This window comes from Pleurodeles waltl, chromosome 1_2, assembly GCF_031143425.1.
Source record: "Pleurodeles waltl isolate 20211129_DDA chromosome 1_2, aPleWal1.hap1.20221129, whole genome shotgun sequence".
Taxonomy (NCBI): domain Eukaryota; kingdom Metazoa; phylum Chordata; class Amphibia; order Caudata; family Salamandridae; genus Pleurodeles; species Pleurodeles waltl.
This window is the reverse complement of record NC_090437.1, coordinates 1,012,121,684-1,012,137,189: the sequence shown is the minus strand read 5'-3', so window position 1 is coordinate 1,012,137,189 and position 15,506 is coordinate 1,012,121,684. Positions and strand designations below refer to the sequence as shown.

At 42.3% G+C, this 15,506-nt stretch overlaps 1 protein-coding gene across 2 annotated transcripts in view; it reads right to left on the bottom strand.

The window, feature by feature from the left end:
- The window catches only part of BEND4 (BEN domain containing 4), a 408,036-nt gene that overhangs the window by 162,794 nt on the left and 229,736 nt on the right, over positions 1-15,506 (bottom strand). The window lies entirely within an intron of this gene.

Sequence of the window (15,506 nt, the reverse complement as noted above, 5' to 3'; positions counted from 1 at the left end):
GAGAGGAAGAGAACACACCACATAGACAGGTGAAAAATAACAGCAACAGGCATAAAAGAGACTACAGAGGCAGGCAGGGAAACAGTTGAGAAATGTGACAGGCAGAAAAAGTAAAAAGACGCAGCTAAGAGGGAAAGAAATACAGGAAGAGGCAGGGGTGACAAAGAGACAGTCTAGAACAGTGGTTCCCAACCTTTTGATTTCTGTGGACCCCCACTTTAACATTAATGGAACCCAGGGACCCCCACTGAATCATCATGGGAATCCGGGGACCCCCGCCTGAGTCATTACTGGAAGCTGGGGACCTAATTTGTCAATATTTGTTAATATTTTTTAATTTTCTAGGCTCTCGCGGACCCCCTGAGAAGTCTTTGCGGACCCCCAGGGGTTGGGAACCACTGGTCTAGAAGGATAAGCAGAGAGGGTGGACTTGAGAGAAAGATACATCTGAGAGAAGGCGGTGATAGGTGAGAGAGAGTAGAGACAAAGTTCAAAGAAAGAGCGGAAAAGTAGGAAACAGCAGTGACAGTGGTAATAAAGAAAGACTGGCGTGACAGCACTCAGAAAGAGACATAGGAGCTGCAAGAGGGAGACACACAAGATAGAAAGAAAAGCAGAAACTTGGGGAAACAGAGCCATGAACATCGATTAGACGTTTTCATGAGTAACAGTTGTGAACCTGTCTTGTTCTTTGCGACCCTTGGCAGTGCTTCTGTGAGACCCCTGGCCTCGGAAATGACACAATCAGTGCCAAGAGCAGAGTGATAATCACTCTCATGGGTAGACATTTTGTGACAGCCGGAGAGGCAAAGGTACATGCTTTTACATGTACGTTGTGTCAGTGTATGAGATTGGGTTTGTGTGAGAAAGTGCATGTGTATGTGTACACACGTGTGTGTGTGTGTGTTAAAGTGAGAATGAGTGAGTGACTGGTAGTGAGAATGTGTTTGACTGAGAGCCATTAACTGAGTTGGAATGAGTGAGAGAATTACTGGAAGTGAGCGTGAGTTTGTGAGAATGAATAAGAATGAGTGTGTAGACTGTCAGAGCATGAAGCAATGTTAATGGAAATTAATGGGAGTGTATGACAGTGAATGAACATAACTGTAAGTGAGAATTAATGCATCTTAGTGAGTGGGAAGAAGTGTGAATACATGAATGAGAGTAAGACTGCATGCAAGTGGGTTTGAGGGAGTGATAAAGTAGGACTAAGACTGAATGTGAGTGACAATGAGTGCAAAAGAATGAGAATGCTTGAATCAGAGTGAGAATAAGTGATTCTGAGTGAAAAAGAATGAATGAGTCCAAGTGATTCTGTGATAATTTATGGGTGCATCTGAATGAGAGTGAACGTGAATGAGTGAGTGAGTGTAAGTGAGAATGAGAGCGTTTGTGTTGATATACTCGCAAGTCTGCAGTTGGCCCTGGCATTCTGAAGTTAATTCTTGATTTATGGGGACACCCCTGGCAAAATACTTATGCTACAATTCTTAACATGATATGGCACTAACCTGCTAGAGTTATACTTGGTATATAGAGACAGGCATGGGAAAATGTTGTCGCTGATAATGCCTGGTTTAAGAAAGGGCAACCAAGGTATAATGTAGGGAGGGCAACCACGACCACATTCTGGTCCTAACATGCAAGAGGTAATTTTTCATTTAAGGGTCACCTATGCATATGGACAGCACTAGTGGCAAAATTGTGGCACTGGCATGTTGAATATTGTTTTTTGTCTAAGGGGCACCCATGGCATATGGGAGGGGGGGACATCCATGCCACAATGCTGGCTCTGGCATAATGGAGGCAATTTGTGACATAGAGTGGCATCTATTGCACATTGTGAAAAAAATGGTGTCATCGCCTGGTGAGTGTCAGGTTTCATTGGCCTCGCACACAATGAAAGGACTTTAACATTTAATGAGTACAATTTCAGAGCATATGCCTTTTTAGCAAATTGATGTCATAATTCTAGTTTAAAATGCAATATTTGATCCAATTCTGTTCCGGAATTTTCTGGGTGGGGATTACCCCATTCGAATTCTCAAAGAGGAAGTCCAGCTCACTCACTTCACTCTCTTGCTACAATTCAGGGCAAGTATTACGCCCTACAACTTTCAAAGATCACCTGCCATTCATGCAAGAACAGAAAGAAAACAGAGTCATAAGCACTATTTACTTTTTGTAGCTTTCCCTGGGACCAGGGCATTACATCTAGGTTTTGCAAAATAAAAAATGTCAGTGATGCAATGCGCATTCTTCTAATTAAATTAAAAAAACTAAAAATCATACACATTTTTGAATAAGTAGCTGCTTTGTTTCATTACTATTAATACATAAAAAATTGTGTGTGTGAAGAAACCCTCAGTTCTGTGAGTTGCACAAGTGATATTGCACTGTAAATGATCAGGAATCACAATGCATTAACAATAAGGAATAACAGTTCATATTCATCATAAGGTGTGTATCAATTTATACATGTGAACTTAAATACTCCCCATGATCAATTAATACTTATGCCATTGTGGCATACACTAGGGCGAACCATTAAACCATGGCTCTTTGAGTGTGGTATGAATAATTTAGGCTCCCGGTACTGTTCAGTGCTCTATAGCACTATATTCTCTACCAAACACATTTTTTCTAATAAAAAGAGAAAAGAGTAAAGTAATAAGATCTCTGGTAAAGTTCACCTGACATATCATATGAGCACCATAATGGTCATGTGACATCACTTCCTGTGAAGGGCTACGGTCAAAGGTCATGATGATGTCATTTCCTGTGATGTTTTTAAAGTCAAGGGTGTGTGATGTCACTTCAGCTACCCTGATGTTTTGGTGAATTGATGTCTATGCTAGGAGGGCTGCAGCACCAACAGAAAGACGCTCCACACCTCTCTTGACGTTCTTTCCAGCCTTGAAAAATGCAGAAAGTGACCTGGCCCCAATCGAAAGGTGTCTTGCGCTTCTTGAAAAGTAAGGAAAACCTTGCCAGGTTATAAGTTGCCCACCACCTGCCAGCCCCCTGCCCTCCATGGTTCCAGAGACATATCTGCATCGATTGCCCGGACCATGCAGGTCACCCAGGTGCCCCTCCTATACTTTGAGATCTGCCTTTAGTTGTCTCCGTACCCCACACGTAGTTCTATACACACCCCTCTCATGACCACCTTGAGCGCCTCCCATTCAATAGCTCTGCTATCCATGGTCCCCCGGTTCACCGTTGAATATTCAGTAAGGGAGGCTGCCACTGTACCCTGAAACACTTTGTCCGTCAGGAGATCAGGGGTCATGTGCCAACTCCGAGTATGGCAAAGCGTATCTCACCACTGTAAGCTGAGCAGCACAAGTGCATGGCCCGAGAGGAACCGCCCAGGGTGCGTCACTGCAACCAGTTGCTTAGGGTCCACCCCGCACCCCAGACCAACATGGGTCAAGGTGGCTATAAGTAGCATGTGTCAGAGAATCGGAAGTGTACTCACAGCCCCCTGGGGCAGCAAACGCCATCCGTCCAGGAAGTCCAGATTGGGCATAACTGCAGTGAAGGAGCTTGCCATCTGGGGCTGAGTGCCCCTCTTAGGTGGATGGAGGTCCCTATGAACATCCAGGATGCAATTGAAATCACCTTCCCAGATTATGGGGAATCTTATGCTGCCCTCCAGTAGGTCCTATATTCTCTCATCTACATTGGGCGCCTATGTATTCAGGACTGTAATATCTTTACCATCCTGTGTACTCTGGAGTACAAGGTAGCCCCCCTCCACAATGTAACTTCTGATACTAATTCAGTTTTGCAACAGTTTGAATTAGATCTAGGCAAAATCTGTATCAAAGAGAGGAAGGACTTTTATTTGATATGTGGCGGCGGCGACTTCAATATTTGTCTTTGTTCCTGCCCTGCTAAAGCTATTTGCGGCATGACTAATTGCCATATTGATGATTTTACCTACTTTACTCATTACACGTTTGGTTCCTTGCTGAATAATTTATTGCTGAAATTTAACTTTGGCTTTGCTGATGAACTATGTTCACCATCCGTGCAATTTAAACCTATCTTTTACTGGGGAGGTTACTTTAACTGAGGGTAGCGAATAAGTATTTGACCAACCCAATTACAGAACCGGTTCAGATTAAAAGTCTGTGATTCAAGTCCTGTATCCCTACTGGGAAGAGACCTGCTCTGTAAAACGAGGTGCTCGATTACTTGTTCACATGACATCATCGAGATACAGATGAATAGTGATGATGAAGATGACTCAGCTCCTGAGGCCGAGTGTGAAACCACGAATGAGGAATACCCCCTGATTGATTTCTTTCCAGTGTTCACAGTGAAGGAGCTTCATCCTGATTTACAGGGAATGGTTAAAAAGAAAGTGTGGGATCTGACAGGGAAAGAGATAGGTCTGAATAAGGGAGTTGAGCCAGTTAAAGTTCCTGTAAAGCTGAATGCAATTTTTCCTTAGATTCCCCAGTACCAGATGCCACAGGATATTCTTATAAAGGTTGCCCAAATAATTGCCAAATTTATGAACCAAGGGGTTTTGAAAGAAGTATTGAGCAGCCCATGTAACTAACCGATAACGGGATTGTAAAAGCCCTGTGGGAAAGTTTGAATTGACCAGGATTTGAGAAAAATAAATGACATTGTGATCAAATGTTGACCCGTGGTACCAAATCCAGCTGTGATAATGTTTCAGATTCCATGTGATGCTGAATGATTCACTGTCATTGACCTGTCACAAGCCTTCTTCTATGTGCCTCTTCATGAGGACAGCCAATTTCTCTTTTGTTTCAAATTTTTAGACCAAGTTTACTGTTGGCGTTGAATACCTCAAGGGTTTTCAGAGTCACCTTCCATATTCAATCAGATCTTGAAAAATTATTTGGAGTGGTTGGAATTGCTTTTCCAATCAACCTTGGTACAGTATACTGATGACTTGCTGATTGCATCCAAAACAAGGGACGAGTGCAAGTATGACATGATTGCCTTGCTAAACCATTTTAGAAAGAATAGTCATAGGGTGTCACCACTCAAATTGAAGTACTGTCAGAAGGAGGTGAAATATTTGGGTCACGAGATTGAGAAGGGATCAAGGAAAATATCAAGAGAAAGGGTCACAACAATATTGCAGATGAGTCCCTCAGCCACTCAGAGATATGCCAGGATGTTTCTAGGGTAGGCTACTGCTGCCAACGGATTCCAAATTTTTCAGTAATTTCAAAGGGTTTGCAGAAGCGAGCTCATAAGCAGGTCACAGATCCCATAGTGCTAGACCGGGCTTGCATGAAAGCGTTTTCTGAATTGAGAGAGAGTCTGTGTAAAGCTCCGGCTTTGGGCATGCCTGATTACACTAAGCCGTTCACATTGTTTTGTCATGAGCGTGATGCATGTTCTTTGTCTGTCTTGACGCAGGTCCATGGAGGTGTAAATCGCCCAGTACCATACTTTTTAGCTACTCTGGACCCAGATGCAGCAGCTTTACCAGGCTTTCTGCGTGCAGTTGCAGCAGTTGGACAGAACCTCACACAGTGTGAAGGCATTGTGATGGGACATCCTTTAACTATTATGGTCCCTCACTCTACCCTACTCACAAAGACAAATACCCAATATCTGACAGGTGCAAGATTGACTCAATATGAGACAAGTATTTTGGGGTCACCATATGTGTCATTAAAAAGATGTACAGTGCTGAACCCATCAAATCTACTTCCAAATGAAAACGTTGAAATTGAAAAGGTGGAAGACATTGAGCATGATTGCCTTGAAGTAACTGACTTGTGCACAAAACCGAGACCGGACATTAGAGGCACCTGATTGGAAGAAAATTACCAAATTATCTTTGTTGATGGTTCATGTCTAAGAGACAATACCAGAACACTGAGAGCAGGATATGCCATGTGGACAATTTCTGGTATCCTGGAAGCGTCTTGGCTTCGAGGAGTGTATTCCTCACAAGTGGCGGAACTGGTAGCCCTTACTAGAGCTTGCCATGTTTCTGCTCAGCTAAAAGTTCCCATCTATACAGATAGCTAGTATGGATTTGGAATAGTCCATGATTTTGGCCAGTTGTGGTCACAGAGAGGTTTTAAGGACCTCTTCTGGTTCACCAGTGAAAAATGGTGAGAGAATTAAAGAATTATTGCATGCTATCCAAATGCCTGAGAAGATTGCTGTGGTGAAATGCACTGCACACATGAAATCACAAGACTTTGTGTCAATGGGGAATGGATATGCAGATCAAGTCACAAGGTTTTGCGCATTGAACTGTATATCGTTCAAAAATAAGTGGGAATTGTTACCCGAAGAAGATGAAACATGTCCGAGCTATGCATTGAAAGTAATAGATACATTGAAAGAATTGTAAACATTACAGAATAATGTTGACAGGGAGGAAAAACGTTCATGGAAGAAAAATAAATGTGTACAGAGACAGGATGAACTGTGGGTTGCAAAAGAGGGTCAATTGGTTTTGCTCAATAGTCTGTTGTTGCAAATTGCTAGGTATTATCATGGTCAAGCACATGTTGGGAGGGATGCCATGATCCGTCTGAGCAAGCATAATTGGTTAAACCCAAGGTTTAGCCAAGTTGTTGAAGCAGTTTGCCATTGTTGTGTCATTGGCCAACAAATTAACGCGGGGAAAGGGACAGTGGTTAACTTGAGCCACACTGGAAGAGCAGGAGGTACATTCAGCAGAATGCAAATGGATTTTATTGAGATGCCTGTGTGTGGAGGTTGAGATATGTGTTGGTGATTGTTTGCATTTTTAGTCACTGGGTTGAAGCGAGCCCTACACGAAGAAATGACAGCCTCACAGTAGTGAAACTATTGCTTAGAGAACTGATACCACGTTTTGGGTTTCCGATCTCTTTAGAATTAGATAGGGGAAGTCACTTCAACAATGAATTAATCAAATTACTGTGAGCAGCATTGAACATCGAGCAGAAGTTGCATTGTAGTTACTGCCCTGAAGCATCAGGACTAGTGGAACAGATGAATGGTACCTTGAAATCAAGAGTTGCAAAGATGTGTGCGTCCACAAATCTGAAATGGCCTGACGCCTTTAGTTCTGATGACAATGAGAAACACAACCTACAGGAAGACAGGACTGTAGCCGCATGAAATCCTCATGGGCCGAGCAATGAGGTTGCCAGTGGTGCCTGCGAATGTGCTTGTGAGCATTACAGATGATATGATGTTGGACTACTGCAAAGGTCTGGCTGATGTGGTTCACTCTTTCTCTCAGCAGGTGGAAGCCACAACACTGCCACCAATCCATGAGCCAGGGCACAACCTTGAGAGCCAATGACTGGGTTGTGGTCTGGAAACACATACGGAAGACGTGTATGGAGCCTCGCTGTAACGGCCTGTTCCAGGTAGTTCTGACCACTACCACAGCTGTGAAGTGCGCTGGAGTTCCGAACTGGATCCACTCCAGCCACACAAAGAAGTGGCATGTCCTTTGGACAATGTAGAAGAGTTGTGAGAGTACCAACAACTACAACAACCACACAAGCCTCAGAGCCGGAAAGAGAAGAAAGAAGAACTGAAACCGGATCTGGCCCATTGAGGACGGTTCAGTCACTCCTGTGAGAGACAAAGGAGAAGGCCTCCAGACTGTGAGCCAATCTCAATTGAGGCAGCAGGAAAGCCTAGTCAGAGGAAGGCTTTCCCAGAACTAGACGATTGAGACGAACAGAGTAATTGCCAGACCCCGAGAGGGAAAGAGTTGAGGTGGATCAAAGCCAACATGATCTGTCTCCTCCTGAACCAGTTGCAGGTCCGTCAAGAGAAAATCCTGCGGAGCAAGAAAAAGTTTCAAGTTCAACATTTAAAAGAACATTGACCAAGGGTTCACTGAAAGGAGATAAGTGGCTGGAGTCACAAGCAAAGAGAAAGGAAGCAGTTGTTGAGACAACAATTGAGGAAGAGGTAGATACAACAAGGAGAGAAGATCTAAGTGAAGGAGAACTGAATGGAGATCGAAAGTTGAAAAGAAAGAGAATAGCAAGTCGAATATACGCAGGTCCTGAATGGGTGTATGCAACTACAAGTGAATGGCAGAAAGAATATTTGTCTTTTTGTTTTGATCGAGACATTCCAGGTCAATATTTTGGCACTTGAAGGAAAGTGAAGAACTGAACTGTTGAAACAATTTGAGAAAAGTGCAGAGAGAGAAAAGACACTGTTGAAAGTAACCGGAAAATACTTTAATAACCATTTGACTTTTGAAAGCTGATTTCTGAAAAGCTGCTAAACAGATTTGTGACAAAGGATCCTGGGAGTGACACTAAAAGCTGTAAATAACTGATGAAGATTTTTTTGTTTTTCATTTTTGCTGCATCATTTAAAAATTTTCTCTTCTGCTTTCTGATTCTTTACAGATCATGAATAACATTAGCTAGCAGGGTAGGAAGAATTGGTGCTGTAAATACATGAGTATTGGTTTGGCAATTGTGTGTGTGATATTGTTCGTGATATTGATTGTGGGTATGTCTGTTATTGACAAGAGTAAAGCCAACCATACTTCAGCTTTAGAGACAAATACTGCATTAACTGCACTGGAGAAGTTTGGGATAGATGAAAAGTATTTACATGTAGGTAATGCACAAGGGGAATTTCTTCTAATGTATTCTATCGCTAATTGAGTGAGTATGTTGAAACAATGGATGCAAAGAATTGTTTTGTGTGTACACAGATTCCTTCATCGGTCGAAGAGGGAGTTACCTACCATAGTTTGCCTCTTACTTAAGGACTAAGTTGTAGTTTGTTACTAACAAGATTCTATAACCAGGAATACATTCATTACTTTTACTCCAAATTATGACGTTGGGTTATCATTTGTCCCTATAATTACGTATCTGAGTAGAGTAGGAACGGACAATGACATAGTATTAGCAAGTGCTTTCTTTGAGCCCACATTAACGTTTGGCACAGCTTACGCTCACAGGAATAACCTGACATGCTTCCTTACACCTTTAGAAAAGAGCTTCTTAGATCACACAAATGACAGGAGAAAGGCATTGAAGGAGAAGTTCGAAAAAAGGCTTAGAGAAAAGAACTTACACAAATGATTATGCTTTTAGTGCAATATAAACATAAGGGAAATAAGTTTTAGATGTGCAACATGTAGGGAAGCTTTGTGTATATCGGCCTAAATCTCGCACTTACACTTTATTTTTGGGGACGAGTGAATGTAGACATGTTTTTGTTTCAGAGTAAATGAACATTTACTTTGAATGGATAGGATCCAGCAATTCCTGGGATATATTATATCTGTGGTCTAAATGCTTACTACCGTCTTCCAAGAGGATGGTATAGGACATGCTATTTGGGGATAGTTTTCTCAAAGTTTTTTCAACTTGACGACTTAAAGAAATTTCCGAAAATGACTAAATTACATCACATTAGAGAGAGGAGAGAGTCTCCTTCTGGTTAAGTGGGAGATATATTTGGAGCAATGATTCCTTCAGTAGGAATTGTTCTGAATTCGATAACGAATCTAAAGTTGTCTACTATTGTGGATAACATGCTGACAAATTTTTCAGCAGCCATTCCCCTGATAGATACTGAGTTAGTTGCAAAAAGAGCTATGACTCTTCAGAACCGCCTTGCGTTAGACATTCTTTTAGCAAAGGATAGTAGAGTTTGCAGGATGCTTAATTCTCGGCATTGCTGCCCATTTATTCCTGAAAATAGTAAAGAAATTAGAAGCTTGCTTACTAATCTGACTAATGAAAGTACTGATTTGAAGGAACAAAGTTTTTGGGAGAAAGTTGGGAAAGGATTTGCTTCAGTGGGAAATTGGCTCAGCAACATTGGGAATAATATTGACAATAATACAAGGGGTATTGATTGTGATTTGCTTAATGGGAATATGGGGAATATGCAAATTGTGTGAAAGGATCAAATTAAAGCAGACAAAGAATAATCAGAGAAGGGAAGGAAAGAAAAGGGGAAATTTGAAAAGGGAAAATTTGAAAAGGGAAAGAAAAATTGAAGGGATTGAAATGACAGAATTTTAGCTGATGCAAAAGATTTGTGAGTGAAAGTTAGTGTGATGACACATTTAGTCATCAGAGGAGGGATTGTTAACGCTGAGTTTATTATTAAAATTATTAATGAATATTAATGTATTCTGAGTGTTGGATTTGCGTAGAAATTATAATAATTTAGAGAAAGATAATGCACGCACTTGAAAGCGTGACCACGTGAGTGGCCGCCAATGTTCATGAAGTGTACTTTTTAATGGCTTATTAATGTGAAATATTGAGCTCATGTTTGATTAATGTAGTAAATGTCATATTTAGGGTTATGCATTATGTATTAGCTTTATTAATTGTAGGCCTTAATTTAGCGAGGTCTGGGCCTAGTTGCACGGCCTCATGTCAAGCTGCATTTCTTAAGCGTTTAATAAAATGTCTGCTTAGAGAATTAAATTGTGATTTTCCACTGTACTGTCCATGTGCTCATAGCTAAAAGTCTTTCTCATGAGAACTGCTTAGTAGAAGATGCTGTTCTTGCTAATGCAAATTTTTTAATGTAATGTGTGTAAGACTGATTTTCTCAAGAGAATACAATGAAGACACTGACTGGAGTGTAAGCTGCAGCAATATTGTTACCTGATGAGGCGGATGAATGAGAACAGTACAGAAGGAGCCAATCATCAACATATGAACTGTGTACTAGTAGAAATGTAGACTTGAAGTTTTAGTTTTATTGGAACAGTGTGAACATGCGCTCCCTTGACCAATAGTGTCTTGGGAAGGAGTTTTAGGAAATCGAATTTAGCCAGACTGCACTAAGAAGAAGCCACCATTTGCCCATTTTCTATCTTGCCGTATGGCAATTAAATTTTCTGTCTTGAGAAGAGACGTACTGAACTTTCTTGCTTAAAGACTTTGGCCCTCATTTTAACACTGGTGGTAAATGTCGCCTACCGCTGCGGCGACGGCCACCAAAAGACCGTTGCCGCGGCCACCATCCATTCGCCCAATTATGACCACAGCTGGATTTCCGCCACAAGAAGGACGGAAAACGGGCTGTGGCCATACTGGCAGAGGGTGGTAAGGTGGCGCTGCTACCACCAGCAGCGCCACGCCAGTAGACCGACGCCAGTCGTATTATGACAAATAATACTGCCTGCCGGTGTTCTGCTGGCGGGCGCTGCTGACGGTAGCAGCACCCGTCCCGTCCCCTTCTGGAAGACCCCCTGGATCCAGGTAAGTTGGGTTTCCGACAGGGGAGTGTGTGCGTGAATGCGAGTGTGTGTTTAGTGTTGTTTGTGTGCATGTATACATGTGTGTGAGTGCGTATATGAATGGAAATGAGAATGCGTGTCAGTGTAAGTGTAGATGTGTGTGCCGATGTGTGCGTGAATGAATGAATGCATGCGTGTATGTATGTGTGTATGTCGGTGTGAATGAGTGTGTGTCTGCGTGTGTGTGTGTATGGGGGAGGTTGAAAGTGAGGGGGAGCGTGGATGGGGGGATGGGAGGCATCTGGGGAGTGTTGGGTGGGAGGGGGTCTCCTATCAGTGACAGGGAAGGAGTTCCCTGTCACTGATAGGGCCTACCGCCATGGTTTTCTTGGCGTTACGAAAACCACGGAAACCATTGCGGTAGGCAGGGTCATGATACCGCTGACGGCACAAGAGAGGCCGCCGGGCTGGAGATGGTTATCTTCAGCCCGGAGGCTGCTGCCACCATGGCAGTCAGAGTGGTACATTGGCAGGTTGGCTTCAGCCAACCCGCCAATGTCATAATGTGACGGTAAGTACCGCCAGCCTGTTGGCGGTACTACCACCACATTATCTCTGACCGCTGGGGTCATAATAACTCCCTTTGTCTTTTCTAAACTATGATGCTGAATCACGATGCCTTGTTGACCAGACAGATGTCCTGAGGACAAAGACTGTCACCGCCAATGTTCCCTGTAAGGCGCGCGCGCACCTTTCCTTCCCCCATCGCGCAGGCCCCTTTGGCAAGAGCGCAAAAATGTTCCACCATTCCTATACTTTGTGGTAGTTTATATGCGTTATCACTTTCTAAGCCTAAATAAGCCTTTTAGAGCGATATACGTGCTCCCCTAAGGCAGATAATGCTCATATTTGAATCTGGATTGAAGTCAATGAAAACATCGTTTAAATGCTGCGGGGAGTGTTTTAAACATAATTTGGCGTACTTTAGCATACAAGCGAGCAAGTGATATTTGTCTTGGAAATTAATGGTTAATGAGCTAGGAAATGCTTCAGAACAGTAGAAAATGTGCTGTTATCAAATGTTCCATCATTCCTATACTTTGTGGTAGTTTATATGCGTTATCACTTTCTAAGCTTAAATAAGCCTTTTAGAGCGATATACGTGCTCCCCTAAGGCAGATAATGCTCATATTTGAATCTGGATTGAAGTCAATGAAAACAGCGTTTAAATGCAGCGGGAGTGTTTTAAACATCATTTGGCGTACTTTAGCATACAAGCGAGCAAGTGATATTTGTCTTGGAAATTAATGGTTAATGAGCTAGGAAATGCTTCAGAACAGTAGAAAATGTGCTGTTATCAAATGTTCCACCATTCCTATACTTTGTGGTAGTTTATATGCGTTATCACTTTCTAAGCTTAAATAAGCCTTTTTGAGCGATATATGTGCTCCCCTAAGGCAGATAATGCTTATATTTGAATCTGGATTAAAGTCAATGAAAACAGCTTTTAAATACCGCGGGGAGTGTTTTAAACATCATTTGGCGTGCTTTAGCATACAAGCGGGCAAGTGATATTTGTCTTGAAAATCAATGGTTCATGAACAAGGAAATGCTTCAGAACAGTAGAAAATGTGCTGTTATCAAATGTTCCACCATTCCTATACTTTGTGGTAGTTTATATGCGTTATCACTTTCTAAGCCTAAATAAGCCTTTTAGAGCAATATACGTGCTCCCCTAACAGGTCATGTCCTTGGGGCGTGCAACCAGGTCACAAAACTACCTTGATGCCCTATTGCATGGAGCAATGATATCCCTTTTTTGCTTTAGTGGTATGGAGAGGCTAATGCCAAAGATCTTGGCTAGTTATGCGCTGTGCGCACGTGAATGGTCAATTTCTTGGCGCACGTATCCTTGGCTGCAGCGCACAGAGACCGCACACTGCCGCACACAGTGGAAAAAAATTTGAGGGAACTTTGGTCACCGCTTGCTGATCCAAACTAAGGATAGGTATATTGACTATGATGTTGTTTGCTATGTGTATTTGCTTTTGTTTCTAGGTACCAACCGCTATTTTGACAGAGCCATAGGTAGATGTTTTTCCAAATGTGTGTTGACTAAATTGTTTTGCGTATAGCCCAAACATGCTAATTCTAATCTTGTGTTAGTTAGGGTTCTTACTGATGAAGTTCGCTATATGGAATAACATTTGATTGTCTTTCTTTGCTGAATCTAAATGTATGTTATTACGTTTGTGCAGTTATTCTTGTTATTAATTTGCACTGTAACCTTGGAATGTGTAGTAGCTCAAGCATTGATTAGATTGCGTTTCTTTCGCCGCTTTGGACAGCCAGTGTTGTTTCTGTATGTTTATCAATTTATTTTGAGGCTAACCTACATCACATTAGCATTCTTAATATAGGGAAATAAATATTCTAACTTTTACCTAAAGGTGTGGTTATTCATGACTGCAAGGTCATGGTGTGTAAACATTACTGACTCTTATTGATTACTAATGTTATTGATTGCCATTGATGATTGAGGTTAATGATTGACAATTGGATATTGATCGGTATTGGTATGGGGCGTATGCGGTGGGAACATCTTAAGCACGGTCAAAAGTTTCATCGACCGATTTGCGTCCCCTTCTAAGTTTACTTATTAAGGTCGGACACGCTAGCAAGCCTATGCTTGGGAGGGCATAAGTGTTGGAATTTTGCCGGTTCACAGCAGAGGTCAAAGTCTTCATTGCATGATGGATGGAATGTAAAGTCGTCCCCAACCTCTGCTCGACGGTACTTATCTCTTCAGGGGTGTGGAATTTATTAAAATATCTACTTGTCCACGGGACAGGCTGCTTCTCAAATCTACTTGTCCTGTAAAAAGATCTACTTGTCCCTTTGGTGCCATGTAGTGTGGCGCCAAATTATGGCAGCAATCTCATTATGTAAGAGCTCTGATAATAGCCTCTCTGATTATTCCAGGGCTACTACCATAGTAGGGCTTGAATACTTGCAGTTTCAATCCCTACTGTAGCAATTTCCTTATTTTTCCACCTTTCTGCAGATCTGCATACTGGGGCTGGAGGAAGCAGTAAGCAATAGTTCCAGGGCTGGAATGCCTTTGAGTCTGCAAACCTACTAACCTGCACATGTTTTAAAGATTTTCACCAGCTTCTCTCTAATATTTTCCCATAATAAGAAAGGTTGGACATTTACTCCTGACAATGGCAGAATTAGAACTTCTTCCAGGGTTGGGAAGAAAGTGGCTGGAGGGAAAATGAACTTGCAAATGCTCAATAGATTTTCACATGAGAAAATCTACACATGCGTATTTACTCATGCTAAAATACAGTTCACAAATATTTTATAGGGGTACGACATATACCATGGGTGCACTTTTGTGACTTTCTTTAAGAATTTGGGGCCACATGTAGGTAGGTTCAGATTTGCGACCCGCAAATTGCGAGTCGCAAATCCGAATGTAAATCATGAGGTGGGTCGCAATTTGCGACCCCCTTGCGAATGGCGGCCTCACAGGGATGGTGGCCTGCTGGAGACAGCAGACCACCATGTCTGTGACTGCTTTTCAATAAAGCAGTTTTTTTTTTTTTTTGGTAATGCAGCCCGTTTTCCTTAAAGGAAAATGAGATGCATTACAAAAACGAAAAATGAAACTTTTTAGTTTCATTTTTTCAGAGCAGGCAGTGGTCCACTGCCTGCTTTGAATTTTTTTTTACAGTGACATTCTCAATGGGGAAGGGGTCCCAGGGGGACCCCTTCCCTTTTGTGAAAGTGTTAGCACCCATTTGAAATGGGTGCAAACTGCGATTGGCTTACGCCCGCGTTCGCAAAACAATCCTACATTGCACTGCGAGTCGCAAATAGGAAGGGAACACCCCTTCCTAATTGTGAGTCGCAAACCCGTTTCGCGATTCGGTAACCAGGTTACCGAATCGCAAAACTGGGTTTGTGCATCGCAATGTGCTTTTTGCACGTTGCAAACAGCGAAAGTCGCTGTTTGCGACATGCAAAAAGCTACCTACATGTGGGTCTTGGTCCCTAATTAGGTCTGGTGTTAACAAAGACATTTTGTTTTTATTAAACTTCTATTTCTCTCTCTTTCGGCTGGCTTTACTGTGAGTGATCGCATTCTTCTCTTCCACAAGGAGCATATTGGCACACAAAGTAGTTTTGTTCAGTGTCAGGAACAACAGTGGCAATCAGTGACGTAACGAAACTGGAGGGTGCCCCTTTGCAAAGAACATGGAGGAGCCCCCTCTCCAGACTCACTCAGGGCAGGTGCTGT